Consider the following 16,946-nt stretch of genomic DNA (forward strand, 5'->3'; position numbering starts at 1 on the left):
TGAGTGGAAGTTGTGCACGATCAGATTGGGAAAGCATATGCATGCTCAGCCACTTTCTGCTCTACACACAAAAGTTTGGTGTGGAACTGGTAGGGATGGGGACATTGGGGTGGAACCAGCACACTGATCCCCATTCCCTCCTCCATGCACTCTTCCAACACATGATGGATAACTTATGAATAGGGCTAATAAGTGTCTAATGTGACCTTCTGTTTCCTCTTTTAATTTTGTAATATCCTTTCCCACCAATGTACATTCAGCCAGGTTTATGGCAGAGCCGGAAAGCCAGGCAATTATTTGGTTTTACAATTAGATCTAGCCCCATTTTTAAACCTCCCTCATACATATATTTCCTGCACCTACCTCAGGACTACTTTGTAGAACTTAGCCTGAGTCTGGTAACAAAATAAAAGATTGTAAAGCTATGTAATAATGTCTGTTCATCCACTCCAATTGGCAGAAAATGACAAAGTGTTGGGGATGTCTTGTCGTGGTAGACCCATATTTTATTCCAATATATTGGAGATACTTTTAAATATTCTTATTCAGTATTATACGTTAGATTAATCTGCTAAGTTTACTATTTTGGGGGGCACTGGCCTTGGTAATTTGTAGAATTCAGCTTCCCACCCATTCCCATTTTTGTTTTAGCAGTACAGAAGTCAAATATTTAGTTATATAAGAAAATATGCATTAAAATTGGTTTTAAAATAAAGGTTGTAAAATCTGTAAATACAAGACTGTGGCCTGTTCATGAAATCTTGCTGGCACAACAGAAAGTGCTGATTACACTACTGTACTATAAAATTTGAGATGCTCAATCTTAGCAAGGCTACATCTCATTTAACAACTCCATAAACACTGTGTTCACCTTTCCATTTTCTCCTGATAATACAGCACTTAAAATGTCATTGTTAGATATAGAAGTGAATATTGTTGGTTTATCAAAAACTGATGGGAGAGATAATTTTTGAAAGTTAAAATAATTAAATATGTTCTATGAAGCTAAAAAAATCAGCAATTGGGCTTGGAGTGGCTGGGTAGACACTCTGCTCCCATTTTTGTGGGACAACTTGATGAATGAAGCTGGAGCACAATGGGGAGTCTCAGCTCCTAACAGGGATGTGTTGCTTGGAGCGCACCAGTGTTCTAGGGCATACACGGACAACCTATAGTCTTCAGAGCACAATTCACATTACTGGCTTTCACCTACAATGCTTCAAATATCATTGAACAATTTATTTAATAAATAAAGAAATTTAGAGACCTTCTGGTTTTTCTTTGACTTGCTGTGAGTGATCTCTCCAGCTAAATGGAGTGCACCCCTGCTATGGGCATATTGCACAGATAGTAAAGGCTGCTCATTAAAGACTGCTCTATAATTATATTTCTTGCTGGACACCAACCAGAACAAGCCTTTGAAGAAGGTTTTGTTGTAGTGATTGTTGCCATTTGGTGTATAGCCAATTTAGCTATATATGAGATAGTTCCAAAACAACTTCACAGTTGGAAAGCTCCCAAGTTATAATCCTAGATATAGTCTATACCGATGAAACTATGGAACTGCTTTCAGGCACTTGAGGATGAGAATGGAGGATAGCCTGTAGAGGAAGAATCACAGGAGATCCTGCGGGACAGTGATAGGAGGCTGAAGTTCAGTCAAGAGGAGGCAGTAAAACCATGCACTACAACAAGAAGAGTAGAGGTAGTAGGAGACTTCCGACTGTGTAGGATTGAAACCCAAGTACTCCAAGAAGACCCATGGACTTGTCAGGCATGCTGTATCCCTGGAGAACATATTAGTCATTTGACTGATGGTTGCCAACACTCATAAAGCCCACTGACATGTATCCCTTTCTTCTCATCCATGTGGGAACAAATGATACTGCCAAACAGAGCTACAAAGAAATCACATCAGACTGAAGCTCTGGGAAGGCAACTCGGGGACTTTGGTGCCCAGATAGTTTTCTTACCCATTCTTCCAGTATTTAGAAGAAGAGAAGAAAGGGAAAGAAAAAAATACTCTGGGTGAATGACTGGCTATGAAAGGGGTGCCAACGTGAGAGATTTGGATTCTGGGACCACAGGCTACACTTCCTGGAACATGCAGTGCTGGCAAGTGATGGGTTGCACCTCTTAAGAACTAGGAAGAATGTGTTTGGCCAAGCCTGGAGAACTTCATCAGGAGAGCTTTAAACTGAATCCTAAGGGGGAGGGAGACATAAACTTGAAGGTAACATTTGATGAAGGCATATGCACTGTAAAGTATGTACACAATCATTTAATTTGTTTAGCAATATGCCATTACATACATAGATAATTCAACGTTGAGACACAAATTTAGCTCTTAATTTCCTGGCTGCCAGTGCAAATAAGGAAACATACATTGAGATAAATTTTCCTTGTCCGATAGCAAAAGGCACACAAACTCATTTGGTGTAACAACAATTTTCCTACAACTAAACTCAGACAGATATTTCTCATGAGGATCTTTGTAAAAAGGACACTGGGTAATATAATGAACAACATCCTCTATAGCTGTTTTACAAAACACATAAAACCGGTGTTCTAAGGGAAGTTTCTTATAATGACCATTGAGAAAAGCGGAAAGCATGACATTAAACCTTAGTAAAGGCAATTCTACATGGAACTAAAGTAATTACCTCCAAATAGTTACCTTTCTGGTGATCTGTTTTAAAGTATGGGTACAGCCTAGAAAATTTTGAAGAATATATAGTTAGCATATTAGTTAAAGAAGCTCTCCTGTACACAAATAGTTAACTATACACTAACTATACACTATACACTAACTGTACACTAACTGTAATTTAGACAATAACTGAATCGCAGCAGCCCACTATCAAAATCTCTGAGAAGGGTATGTAAAGTGGCAATTTGCTTTTGAGCATTTAAGGGTGAGCCATAAGCTAGGGAGACCAGGCCAGAGGGTGGCAAAACTAATATTCTGTTATGAAAATTTAGGAGTCGAACCTGTATTCTGGCTGGAACAGAAGGCCAACCCACTTCTGCACAAATGTGTGCAGAAGGAGTGCCAACAGGTAGGGTCAAAACTTTATTTTAAAAAGAGTTTTGACCCTTCTCCAACTCATGAACTAATGAATGGCTAAGACCCCCAAAGCTCTACACCATAAAACATAGAGGGGGCAACCTTAGCAAAGAAAAAATGTGGGGCTAAAACAACCAATTTCCAACCCTTAGCGTAAAGGAATTTCAAAATAGCTCCAACAAGACATCTTGCTTTAGCACCCAGATGAACCTTCCAAAAGCAGTTTGCTGCAAAATGGACTCCTAAATACCAAAATGATTTAATCTGTTGAATGGGATTAATAGAAATTGTCCAATTAGATACAGCAGATCTGTTACCAAATACAACCACTTTAGTTTGGGATAAATTGGTATTGAGCTGTTCCTGCTGACAATATTTAGCAAACAAATCCATCTGATTGTTGAGACCACCTCTTGTCAAAAGTTAAAACACTGCAAATGTGGCGAAGTAGCCAGGGAGGCCAGTGGAGGCACTTCACGTGCCAAGTGCAAATCCAGTATTAACACACACACACACACACACACGCATTGTTGACTCTCGCGTTCACAGTTCTTCATCTCCTTCCACTGCTCCCTCCTTCTTCTCCTTCAACCACATCCTTGCCATCTGGGTCCTTTTCCCCTCCATTCCATTCTTCTTTACCACCGTCCATTTTTAGAACAATTTTTTCTCTCCACTCCTTCCCTGTCTCGCTCTCCACCTCCTTCCTCATTGCACCCTAAACACCCACAGAGCACGAGGGAAGAGCAAAGCTGCACCGAAGCCTAGCTTGAGGCACATAATTTTCATCCACGAATCAGAGGAGCAGAAGACTTCCCCTGCTCCTCCCCCCCCCAGTAACACCCAAAAGTAATCCTGGAAACAAGTATATTTATTTATTCTTGCATTTATATCCCACTTTTTCTCCAAAGAGCTCAAAGTGGCATACATAGTTCTCCTCCTACTGATTTAATCCCCACAACAACCCTGAGAGGCAGTGACTGGCACAAGGTCACCCAGTGTGCTTCATGGCTGAATGCGGATTTGAACCCTGGTCTCCCAGGTCCTAGTCCAACACTCTAACCACTACACCACACTGGCTAAATTACAGGTAATTCATTTTTCCTAACAAATTACTTCCAAGCTCTGCCTGGATGGAACAACTATCAGATGGATCCACAGATGGCTACAGAATCATACTGAAAGAGTGCTTATCAAAGTGGGGGGAGGTAACAAGCAGGGTACTGCGGGACTCAGTCCTGGGTCCAGTGCTCTTCAGCATTTTTATTAATAACTTGGATGAGGAGGTGCAGGGGATGCTTATCAAATTTGCAGATGATACAAAATTGGGAGGGATAGCTAATACACTGGAAGACAAAAACAAAGTTCAAAGGGATCTTGATAGGCTAGAGCACTGGGTTGAAAACAACAGAATGAAATTTAACAGGGATAAAGTGCAATGTTCTTCAACCATTCTTCAACCTGGCCAAGCTGATGACTATAAATCCTTTGAGAGCGTGTTTGACTTATTTGTGGATACAACTGCATGCATCTATTTCAATTTGAACTTTATCTTGATTGCAGCTCCATTAGTAATAGCATTCAGAGCATCTCTAGTCTTGTGTTATGGAATGATTTTCAGTTGTCAAGGCCCCTGAAGTTGTGGAAATGTGCTTGGAGTGCAGCCTATCATCTTTGTTCAACTCTTTCACCTTCTCGTTTATAACAACGAGCAGGAAAAAACTGATCAACTGATCAAAACACTGTAAGTGAGAATAGTCCTGATCAAAAGACCACTCCTAAAGAAAGCTTACATGGATCTACAAGATTATTCCACTCATTGGCTGGTTGCAAATATGTCCTTTACGGCCTAGGTGTTTAAGAGAGATGGTCACCATGCATTACAGACATTGGATCATACCAATTTTCTGTATTGATTTCAGTCTACTTTCTGACCTGCATCTGGTACTGAAGCAGTCTTTGTCAGCCTAGTAGACTAACCTATGCTGGCTGAAGGACATGTTGGGAAGCACAACACTGGTAATTCTCCTGAACCACTCAGCAGCTTTCAATATCATCAGTCATGGTGTCCTTCTGAAACTGGTATTTGAGGTGGGAAATTCAGGCACTGTGCCTCAATGATTTCATTCTCACCTGAATGGCAGTTTCCAGAATAGTGCTAAGAATTATTGTTCTGACCAATGAAAGTTAAACTATACATTTTGCAGAACTGTATCTTATTCTCTATGCTGTTTGTCATCTACAACAAACAACTGAATGAGGTTATCTGGAAAATCAGCTGATTATTATTATTTGTTAAATTGATATCCTGCACTTTATCCTGAAGAAGCCTAGGAGGCAAACAATTTAACGACAAAAAAAAGAATTCTAAAAACAATTAAAAATATTCTAAAAGCAGTTACAATTAAAACAGTCTAAAAAACAGTCGCAGATATAAACATTCTAAAATACTGTTACAGGTAAAAAACATTTTTCATCCAGTAATGCCCAGGTTGCCAGGAACAGTCTCCTTCAGTCATCAAATGTCTGGGTAAACAGGAATGTTTTCAAATTCCTCCTAAAAGTAATTAATGTTGGAGATATATGCGCCTCACAGGTCAGTAGCAACTGGGCAGTCCTCAGTAGCAGCAGCAGCAAAAAGGCCTCACCTGCTGATCATAGGGTCCGAGGTGATTGATATTAGGGAGGGCACTCCTTTAGATACTTGGGTCCCAAGTCATTGGGGGCTTTATATGCTAGTGCTAACACTTTGTATTGGTCCCGGTAGCTCGCTGGCAGCCTGTGCAGTGCTTGCAGGATCAGTGACACATGGTCCTATTAGGCTGTCCCACTTAGCAGCTACATTCTGCACTAGCTGCAGCCTCCAGACCATCTTCAACGCAGTGCCACAAACAGTGCATTACAGCAGTCCAGATGGGAAATCCCAGGCACGGACAACTGAGGCCAGGCTATCCCAATCCAGGAACAGCTGTAGCTGGCGAATTAACTTAAGCTGTGCATAAGCCCTCCTAGCCGCTGAAGCCACTTGGGACTCTAGTAACAAGTTGGAATCCAGGAGTACTCCCAGATTATGAATCTGTTCCTTTTTGGAGAGTACAACCCCTCCCCAAACAGGCCATACATTTAATTCCTGGACATGGGACCCACCCACAGCACGTCTGTCTTAACAGGATTCAGCCTGATCTATTAGCCCCCAGTCAGTCCATCACTGCCTCCAGACACCCATACAACACCTTCACAGCCTCTCCTGATTCGGGTGGAATGGAAAGATAGAGCAGCGTGTCATCAGCATACTGATGACACCGTGCTCCAAATTCCCAGATGACAGCTCCCAACAATTTCATATATGATGGCACCCAACTTTATTTCTCCTTTTCAACAAATTTCACATGAAGTTGTGGAGATGCTAAATTGGAACCTGGGATCAGTAATGGATTGGATGAAGTCTAATTAAAGACAGAATCAGACAAGGTACCAATGCTGATGGCAGGTGGTTCATTTCATCTGATCTTAGAAACAGAACTTGGCCTATTATCAATGGCGAGACAAGATTGGCAGCATGGGACTGCTATTAAATCCATCCTTATTTTTGGTAAACTAAGTGACTTTGGTAGAAGGAAGCACCTTCCACCAGCTGTGGCCAATTCTGGACAGACAGCGTGGCTACAGCTAATTCTGATATCTCGTTTGGCTTACTGCAATATCTTGTATATATGGGGCTGCACTTGAAGAGAGTTCACAAACTTCAATTAGTACAAAATATGGTAGCTAGGACACTAATTAGAACCAGACATATGGAATTTATCTCACTAGTTTTAAAACAACTGCAGTGGCTTCTGGTCTATTTCAAGGCCTAAACATGGGACCTGGGTACCTAAAGGACCGCTTTCCCCCCATGAGCCTGACCTGACTGTGATTGGTCTTAAAGGCCCTTCTTTGGGGCTGATATTTTGGCCTGACAAGTGGCATATAAATAATTCCTACAGATAAAAAATATATATAATGTTTTACTTATAAATGAATAAATGCAGGTTTTACTCAAGATGTTGGACTATGACCTGGAAGACCAGGGTTCGAATCCCCACACAGCCATGAAGCTGACTGGGTGACCTTGGGCCAGTCACTGCCTCTCAGCCTCAGAGGAAGGCAATGGGGAACTACCTCTGAATACCACTTACCATGAAAACCCTATTCATAGGGTCGCCATAAGTCAGAATTGACTTGAAGGCAATCCATCCAAACATACATGCCAATACCGTAGGAAAGTCATAATATGTCAGCTTTCCCTCCATAATGGACACATATCTCCTAGCATACTTTGGGGTTTTTGTATAGATATAATGAAGCATATGGTGGCAATCGTACATTATAATACTGGGGTTTTTCAGTAATGAAAAAGCAGATAACAGTTTAAAAGAGAACTAAAAGGGTATTTTTCTATAGTTTGAAAAGCAAAGTCATTTTCTTCTGTAACCAAAATTACAAATTCTATCCTTAAGTAAAGTGAAGCAAGCTTTGCATATGCCCTCAAATGCATTGGTCAAAACCCAATCAAACGAAGTCCCACTGATAGCAGTAGAACGGAACCTTTAGCCCAAATTATGTTTACTTCAGAGGGATTTACTCCCAGGTAAGTATGACTTAGCCAGCCTATCACAAATTTATGGCACTTAGTTACAAATAACTTTTTGCTGGATTTTGTCCATTCTGTAATACTATCATTTTTTCTCATTCAGATACATCCTTATTTCCCTTGCAATACACCTCTATTGTCATGGGTACACCAATTTCTTTTTTAAAATCTTTTGCTTTACCTTATGTGCGGCATGTGGAGTTGTAGGCAAGAGACAGGATAATTCAGCCGTCGCTCAAAAGATTTACCAAGGGAATCTATTTTAAATATGCATTGTTTTGCAGCAAAGGAATAAAGCTATGAAAAGTTTCTATTTGAAAATTAACTGTGGCTTTAAATTAATTTCTGTAATCACTGGTCATTAATATTTAACATATTCTTATAAAAGGATATACTGCTGCAATTCCCCCATGCATCCAAAATTTAATAATGTGGAAATACTTCATTGTTTTGCCATCCCTAGGACTAGATTTGCAATAACAAGTAATGTTAAATGTATTTTTGATAAAAAAATCAATAATAAATAAATACATAAGCACTTCCCAGCAGATTGCTCCTGATGTTATTTACAAAATTAAAAAACAACGATGGAGTGACAGGGGATTTTATAACCATTTCATTACTACCTCTTTAATTGTATATGGTGGAACTGCATAATCTGGTTATTGAAAATGAAATCTTTGGAACTGATTCTCCCTATAGACATTTGCCATAAGCATCCAGTGCAATAGCACAGCATGTAACGTAATATTAACATTATATGCATCAAGCTTTAAACATCCCTGTGGTTTCCCTGCTGGAGCTGAGCATTTTCTAACACTCTTGTGTTTTGCCACCGCATTAAATCTCATATCGAATTTACAAACTGTAAAATACAATATTCACAGATTACAATAAATAAAGAAAGATACATTCTGAAAACACACTTGCAAACTTGGACAAGCAAGACAATATTTAATAACATGGAAATAAAGCAGACTCTTCCAGGAAATCCGAATGAGGCTTCCTTGGAAAGAGATCATTGCTTTCGGCTGGACCCTGCAAGATGATATTGACAGAAGTTGGTTGCTGCTCAAACAATACTACTGGGTAATTTTCTAGTTATAACCATAAGTAATACCCATTTGGTGAAATTCAGTTGTTTTATTCTATTGAGATCCTCACTGGGTATAATCCCACTTCTTTGGAAGCATACAGGAGTTTTGCAATGGGCTTTTAAAGACAAGTTGGATTTCACTCACTGCCTCTGCTGGGAACAGTCACCTAAGTAAAAGTATTGCTGTGTTTGCTTGTAGGGTTTAAACCCAACAGGATAAATCAGAACTAAGAAAAGCTCACATGAAGAATCCATACCTAATTCTTATTGACTTTAAACAAGAACTATAAATAATAAAAAAAAGATTTTTACAATAAATTGATATTGTTTTTTCCTATCTTACAATATAATGACCAAAATGAAGTTTTAAAAACTTTTCAATGTAATTGGGGGTGAGGGAAGCGCATATAATTTTCATCCATTTGAGGCGTTGTTCCAATAGCCTGATGGCTGTCAGTGTGGTCTGAATAAAGTATCGTTGGACACTTATGCTGACATTCTTGCTCTATATTTGGATTCTCTTTCCTCCCCTTGCTCCCCATTGCCTCCCGCATCCTCCCTATGACCTCATTCATATGAGCTAAAGCTTTACAATTGCTTATTTTAAGTTTGCATTATCTAGAAATACAAAAATGCATAAAAATCCAATAAAGTATATATTTTTTAAAAAAAAACATTTGTTTAACTTTTCCAATCATTACTTATCTATCTATCCACAGTACCTACTCACTGAGCATTATCTAAAGTAACAGCACATTAAACATGAAAGGGAACTTTTTCTTTTAACTAAGGATACAATCTAAAGAAAGTTAGATATGGTTAAGTACCATGAAAGTGAATGTGATTTCACTTCAATGGGACTCAAATGCGCCTGATATTCTTTGGATTATTGTACACTCTAAGACCTCATCCACTCATTTTACAGAACTTTGCTGGATTTTAAGTGAGACTAAGGGCTGATCATATACTACCAGAATGCCAAGGGACCTATCCCATATCCATATGGCTGGTGATATTTGTAGAGAGGAACCACATGAGGAATGCTGTCATTTCTTGCAGTACCAACTGGAAGGGTGGTCTAGGAAGGAACCACATCATTCTCCCAACTCAAGGTGGCTTCTTTCAACAAATATACCCAGAATGGCTGCCATTATTACTCTGGTTAATGCATAAACTGGCCCTTAGCCACTTAATTCAGACTGCTTTCTGAAAGAGAAGGCTCAGAAGACACACAATCTGTAGCCATTTGGCTACACCTGCAGCCATTTGGCTTCCACTTTCATAAATAAGTGAGCATCTACAAGTGATTCATATGGCTTGATCGACATCCTGTGTTGGGTTAATAACTGGTACAAACAGAGAAGGATCGTGCCCTACTTCTGAACTTCCTGGACATATCACATTAGCTGGTTTTGGAAACAGGATGCTGGAGTAGATAAATTGCTGGTCCATCAGGACAGTTCTTATGTTCCTATGGAGCAAATCATGTATACAAACAATTCACAGGATATATTTCTGTATGCATCCCAGTATGGGAAGCATTCCTCACTGGCATCATCTTGAATTTGAAAAATCAGTTTGAATTGACCCTTAAAAGACAACCCTAAGAAGGATGGACACTCTTGGCTTGCTCATGATGGATAATGAAGAGCCCGTGCTTTTTAAAAAAACAAAACAAAACTCTTTTTTAAAGGTTGCACAAAAAAGCCAAGAGGAAAGGAGAGCTAAACCTTTGTTTGCTTTACCTTTGAGTTGTAAGAAATGTCAAGTTTCATCTTCTTTTCTCTTTCTTTCTTTCCCTGACAGAGTTGCCTGTGATTCAGAGACCAACTTTAGGTGCCTTCATAGTCCTTCCAAGGAAAGGGCAAGAGTGCTGAATCTTTCTTCCCACAACAGTTTGGGTGTTAGATAGATGTTAACAAAAACCAAAGACAGCAACATAGCAAATGAAACCTTTTCTTTTCTTAAGCCAGCAAGCTTCAGTTTCATAGCTAACCTGTTGTCCTATGCTATCTCCTATTGTTGCTAGGGTTTTTTGTTTTCATTTTTAAAGACAGGTTATTCAGTTTGAAATGCTTTTTTAAAAGGATCAAAGAAAGCCAAACACTTTGAAAAAGCCTTTCAGGTCTTGATATATCATTAGAAACGCAAACATAGGAACAATTTACTACAGGCATCTATTAATTGGCCAGATTGTCTTCATTTTAAAATATTTATTACTCAGACACAAAAATATTTATTATATTTGTTTAAAATATATATTATGGCTGTGCACTGAGAAGTATTCAACCTTGGAACCCATTTTATTGACTCAGATAGTGGGCCCTCTCAGCTTGGAGCCTCAGAAATGTGCTTCACTTTGAAGCTAAGGCTGAGATTTGTCTTGCCTCAGACATCTCCTCTGTCCCCACCACTGACTATAATGAGGAAACCAGCAAACACATATACCTTTTTTTAAATTTGGGCAGAATTAGATGAAATTTTCTTTTTTTTTTTTATATAGTTTTTATTCAAATTTTTCCAAAAAACAAACAAAACAAAGTAAGAAAAAACATAACAATACTACAACAAAAAATAAAAATAAAATGGTTGACTTCCGATTTGTCACAGATCAGCTATAAGTATATAATATACATCAAACCTGTCCCTTAATATGTACATACAGAATCCCTTTTCTCCATAAGCTGTCTTAATTAATCATCAAATCCCAGTATCATCATTTTATTTTGATCTTTCGACAAAAAGTCTAAGAGAGGTTTCCAATCCTTAAGGAATGTATCTGTCGATTTTTCTCTAAGTAAACACGTCAATTTATCCATTTCTACTAAGTCCATTAATTTCAGTAGCCATTCTTCCATTGTTGGTATTGATTCCATTTTCCACTTTTGTGCATATAATAATCTTGCTGCCGTAATCATATATAATAATATTCTTCCATATTTCTTTTCTATTTGTTTATCCATAAAACCCAGTAAAAAAAATTCTGGTTTTGACTGAATATTTATCTTTAAAATTTTTTGCATCTTCCTACCTATCTGTGCCCAGAATAATTTCGCCTTTTTACATGACCACCACATATGATAAAAAGATCCTTCTTGTTGTTTACATTTCCAACAAACATTGGAGACATTACTATACATTTTTGACAGCTTTTCTGGAGTCATGTACCAACGGTACATCATTTTATAAAAATTTTCTTTAAGATTATAACATAATGTAAATTTCAAGCCTTTTTTCCACATATTTTCCCATTGATCCATTTGTATGTTATGACCAAAATTTTTTGCCCACTTTACCATGCACTCTTTTACTTGTTCTTCCTCCATATCCATTTTCAATAAAAGTTTATACATTTTTGCAATTATGTTTTCATCATTTGTATACAAACCTATTTCAAAATCAGATTTACTTATTTCAAACCCATACATTTTCTTGTCCATTTTATATCTTTCTAACAATTGTAAATAGGCAAACCAATGAAAACTATATCCTTCCTTTATCAATTGTTCTCTCTCTTTCATTGTGTATTCTCCATGTACATTTTCTAATAGTTCTTGATAAGTTAACCATTTCTCTTTTCCAGACATTTCTCTTCTATAAAACGCTTCTTGACTTGAGACACATAATGGTATTTTCGAATAAAACCTTGGTTTGTATCTATTCCATATTTTCAACAGAGAACGTCTTATAAAATGATTGTTAAAGTCTACGTTTACTTTTACTTTGTCATACCATAGATATCCATGCCATCCCCACTTCAGATTGTGGCCCTCCAAATCCAATAGTCTTTTATTCCTCAATAAGATCCATTCCTTTATCCAGACTAAACAGCAGGCAGCAAAATAAAGTCTCAAATTTGGTAATCCCAGTCCTCCTCTTTCTTTAGCGTCTTGAAGTAATTTAAATTTAACTCTTGGTTTTTTTCCTTGCCATACAAATTTAGAAATATCTTTTTGCCATTGTTTAAAAGGTAAATCAGAGGATATTACAGGTATTGTTTGAAACAAAAACATCATTCTCGGTAATACATTCATTTTTATCACAGATATTCTACCCATTAATGACAGTTGTAGTTTATCCCATCTTAGCAAGTCTTTCTTAATCTCTGTCCATAATTTTTCGTAATTATTATGAAACAGCTTTGAGTTTTTATTTGTCATGATGATGCCTAGATATTTCAACTTTTTTTCTATTGTAAAATCTGTCTTGTCCATTAACTCTTTCTGTTCCCTTAAAGTTAAATTTTTCACCAACATCTTTGTTTTTTGATTGTTGATCTTAAATCCTGCTAACGGTCCAAATTCTTTTAATTTGTCCATCAATATATGAATTCCTTCCAAAGGGTTTTCTAGTACAATTATCAAATCATCAGCAAATGCTCTCAATTTATATTCTTCTTTTTTTATTTTTAATCCCGAAATCCTTTTATCTTGCCTTATATCTCTAAGCAGCACTTCTAAAACCAGAATAAATAAAAGGGGAGATAATGGACATCCCTGTCTTGTACCCTTTTGTATTTCACATGAATCCGTTAAGTCTCCATTAACAATTATCTGGGCCTTCTGTGATGTATAAATCGATCTGATCCATTTTATAAAGTTGTCTCCAAAATCCATTTGCTCCAAAACCTGGAACATAAATTTCCAATTCAAATTATCAAATGCTTTTTCAGCATCTAAAAAAATCAAAGCTGCTTGTTTATCATTTCGTTGTTCTAAATATTCCAACACATTCAAAACATTCCTGACGTTGTCACGTAATTGTCTTTTAGGTAAAAACCCTGATTGATCTTCCTGAATAAATTGTTGCAATATTATTTTCAATCTTTCAGCCAAAATCATTGTAAAAATTTTATAGTCATTATTCAGTAGAGATATTGGCCGATAATTTTTTGTTTTAGTTAAATCTTGGTCCTCTTTAGGTATTAATGTTATATTAGCATTTTTCCAACTATCCGGTATCTTTCCCTCTTGCAAAATAGAATTCATTGTAGACTGTAAGGGTAGCAAGAGTTCTTCCTCCAAACATTTATAATACATTGCAGATAGCCCATCTGGTCCTGGCGCCTTTCCTAATTTAATTTTATTTATAGCTTCAGATATCTCTCTTGACGTAATAGGGCCATTAATAACTTGTCTCTGAAAATCTGTAATTGTCGGCAAGTTCTGTTTAGATAAATACTCTTCTATTTTTTCAGATGGAATTTCTTGACACTTATACAATGTTGAATAATATTGATGAAAAATCTTTTTGATTTTTACATTATCTGTCAGCGTCTCATCTCCTTCTTGTATCTTTAAAATAATATTTTTTTGACGTTCTTTTCTTAATTTATATGCTAACCATTTCCCAGGTTTATTTGCAAATTCAAAAGTCCTTTGTTTAGCAAAATTTAATTTCCTTTCAATTTCTCTAACTGTCAACATTGATACTTGCTTCTGTAACATTTTAATTTGATTTACAATAGAAACTTTAGCTGGATTCTTTTTCAATTCTTCCTCTTTTTGTTTTATTTCTTCCAAAATTAATTGCATTTTCTGTTGTTTCTTTTTTTTTAATTCAGAATTACATTTAATAAAGTATCCCCTCATAAATGCCTTACTAGTATCCCAAACAATATTTTCACTTGTTCCTTTATATAAATTATATTCAAAGAACTCCTTTAATTTCTTCTTACATTCTTGTACTACTTTATCATTCTGTAATAAAGATTCATTTAGTCTCCATCTAAATCCAAGATTTTTTTTTTTAAAGTTAATATCACAGGATTGTGGTCCGAAAAAGTTTTTGGTAATATATCCATTTTAAAAATATCCTTCGCTAAAATTTTTGACATCCAAATCATATCAATCCTCGAAAATGTTTTATGTCTTTCTGAAAAATAAGTAAATTCCTTTGCATTATCATTTATATATCTCCAGGTATCCACCAATTCTAAATGTTCCATGAGTTCAAAACAAATCTTCGGTAATTTACCTTGTGTCTCTTTGATATTTTTTTCAGAAAGCCTATCAATTTTTGGTGAGATTACCCCATTCCAGTCACCCATGACACACCAATGCTCATATGAAAACTCTGACAATTTTTCCATAAGTCCTGTATAAAACCTTGTTTTATTAGATGAAATTTTCAAGCACAGTAGTGCCTTCTGAAGGATGCAGTTGGCCAAATTTCACACAAATAGGTACTAGGGCTAGGAAACTATACATAAAAAACAGTATTTGAGGCTTTTTTAAAAAAAAAAAACTTATTTTCTGCTCAATTTGCACCAAAATCCCAGAAAGGTAGTTAGAACAGCTATGGATATCACATTGGAAAACGCATTAGTTGACAAAGATAGGTAAATTAGTGAGTAATGACAGATTTAAATCATATGGTATAATAGGTTATCTTATAGAACAGCATCAGGCATTGTATTATCAGTATCTTCAATTTAAAAACATTATGAATAATATAAGGTCCAAGTAGGGCCTATTATATGAATTAACAGGATTTCAGCAGATCACAGTAGGAGAGGAAATATCCAGACCTTAGAGCAGAATGTATAAGTTAATAATGAAATTAAATGAATAACCTAATTCATATCAACTTAATTGGGAAAGACACCTAGGTTACATCATCCCTTTAGATGTATGGCAATGGATGTGGAAAATCCCCAAACAAACAAGGGTAATATTAAAAGAAAAACTTTACAAGCTGTTTCAGATGCTACCTCACCCCCGGAAGACTAAATCGGATATATCCAACAAGTAACAACACTTGCTGGAGATGTAATTGCCCACATGCCAATCTGTTACACATATTTTGGTCTTGCTTAAAAATTAGGCCTTTCCGGGTCAAAGTATTAACAGAGATATGTATAATAACTGGATATAACCTACCAGCACATCCTGTAACCGTGCTCATGGGATATATTAAAGATTTAGTCTTAAAACAGGACACATCTATTGACAATAGCTAGACTCATAATTGCTTCATGCTGGAAAAAATAAGCCCTCCATCGTTAGAGAACTGGATAGCAAAATTATGGGAGTATGTATCAATGCTAAAACTAACATAGTTCATAAGAACAAGAGGGGGATTGATAGAGAGATGGGCACCATTTCTGATGTATTGGGCAAATAAAGTACAAGAACAAGTAGAACCACAAATTATATTGGGATGCTATAAAAACCGTATAATGAAATGGAATTTATTTCCTTTTCTAATTGATGAGATCACTTAATTAGTTTCTAAGTACATGTGACATCCAACACTGCCTCTCTCATCGACTGTAAATTTTGAAACAAATTGTTCAAAGTTCTATTATTTTATATCTTTTTATTTTTTCTTTATTTTCTTTTTTATATTATCTCTATCATCATTATCATGATTTTTATTATTATCTTTTACTATCCAGTTACTATTCTTATCCTTTCAACCTATCTTTACATTTGTTAAATTTTTCAGAACGTATGTTCAGTGATGAAACTGTTCAGCATTTAAATATGTATGTAATTCTGAGTTTTGTACCTTGTACTCAATTTATAAGTGTTTCCCCCCTCTCAAATTGTATCCTCTTTTAAAGCAATAAAATTTTAATTTTATTTATTTATTAAAAAGAACAGACATAGATATAGGCAGAGGCATTAAAAATAGCTGTTCATTTCATTGTGGGCAAAATTCTCTGTCTTCCTGTGTTGTCTTTCGTGCTCTGCCCAAACCCATCAAAGTCAGACGTGCACATGAAGGTGTGCTTTTCTTAAATAGGTTTAATGGAAAATTGCAGTTCAGAGTGCTTCATGAATCAGTTTACAGGTTACACAGGATTCAGCATGTCTACTAGGAATAGCTAGGGATGACTACACTGTGTTAAAATGTTGTAATGGAAATTGGTCACACACCCTTACAAGCCTTAAGTAAGGATGCGCAGGCTTCTTCTACCTGCATGAGAAAGGTGTCGTAGTCAAGATCGCGTGTGGATGCAAGTGCTCTTCCTCAGTGCAACAGTGGGAACCCTTTGAGCCTGCTGGCGCAACAGCCTACGTGTCCAAGGTGAGGGCAATGTGGACACTTCAGCAAAGTCCTCCTCCTCAGGAGGAGGGATGAGCAGCAGCCACAGCAGTATGAGCGAGGAAGGAGGGTGAAGGGAAGATGAAGAGGCAACTTCC

At 36.8% G+C, this 16,946-nt stretch overlaps 1 protein-coding gene across 5 annotated transcripts in view; it reads right to left on the reverse strand.

Annotated features, from left to right (window-relative positions):
- POU6F2 (POU class 6 homeobox 2) overlaps positions 1–16,946 on the reverse strand; it is a 502,018-nt gene that overhangs the window by 301,712 nt on the left and 183,360 nt on the right. The window contains exon 3 of one of the 5 annotated variants that reach the window (XM_061586059.1): positions 2,678–2,712. The exons of 3 other annotated variants lie outside the window; for them this stretch is intronic. The gene's annotated coding sequence lies outside the window, so the exon portion shown is untranslated. Of the gene's footprint in view, positions 1–2,663; positions 2,715–16,946 lie in introns of those variants that run through there. One more of the 5 variants, XM_061586060.1, reaches the window with a different exon arrangement.

The sequence above is a fragment of the Rhineura floridana genome, chromosome 10 (genome assembly GCF_030035675.1).
Source record: "Rhineura floridana isolate rRhiFlo1 chromosome 10, rRhiFlo1.hap2, whole genome shotgun sequence".
Classification (NCBI taxonomy): domain Eukaryota; kingdom Metazoa; phylum Chordata; class Lepidosauria; order Squamata; family Rhineuridae; genus Rhineura; species Rhineura floridana.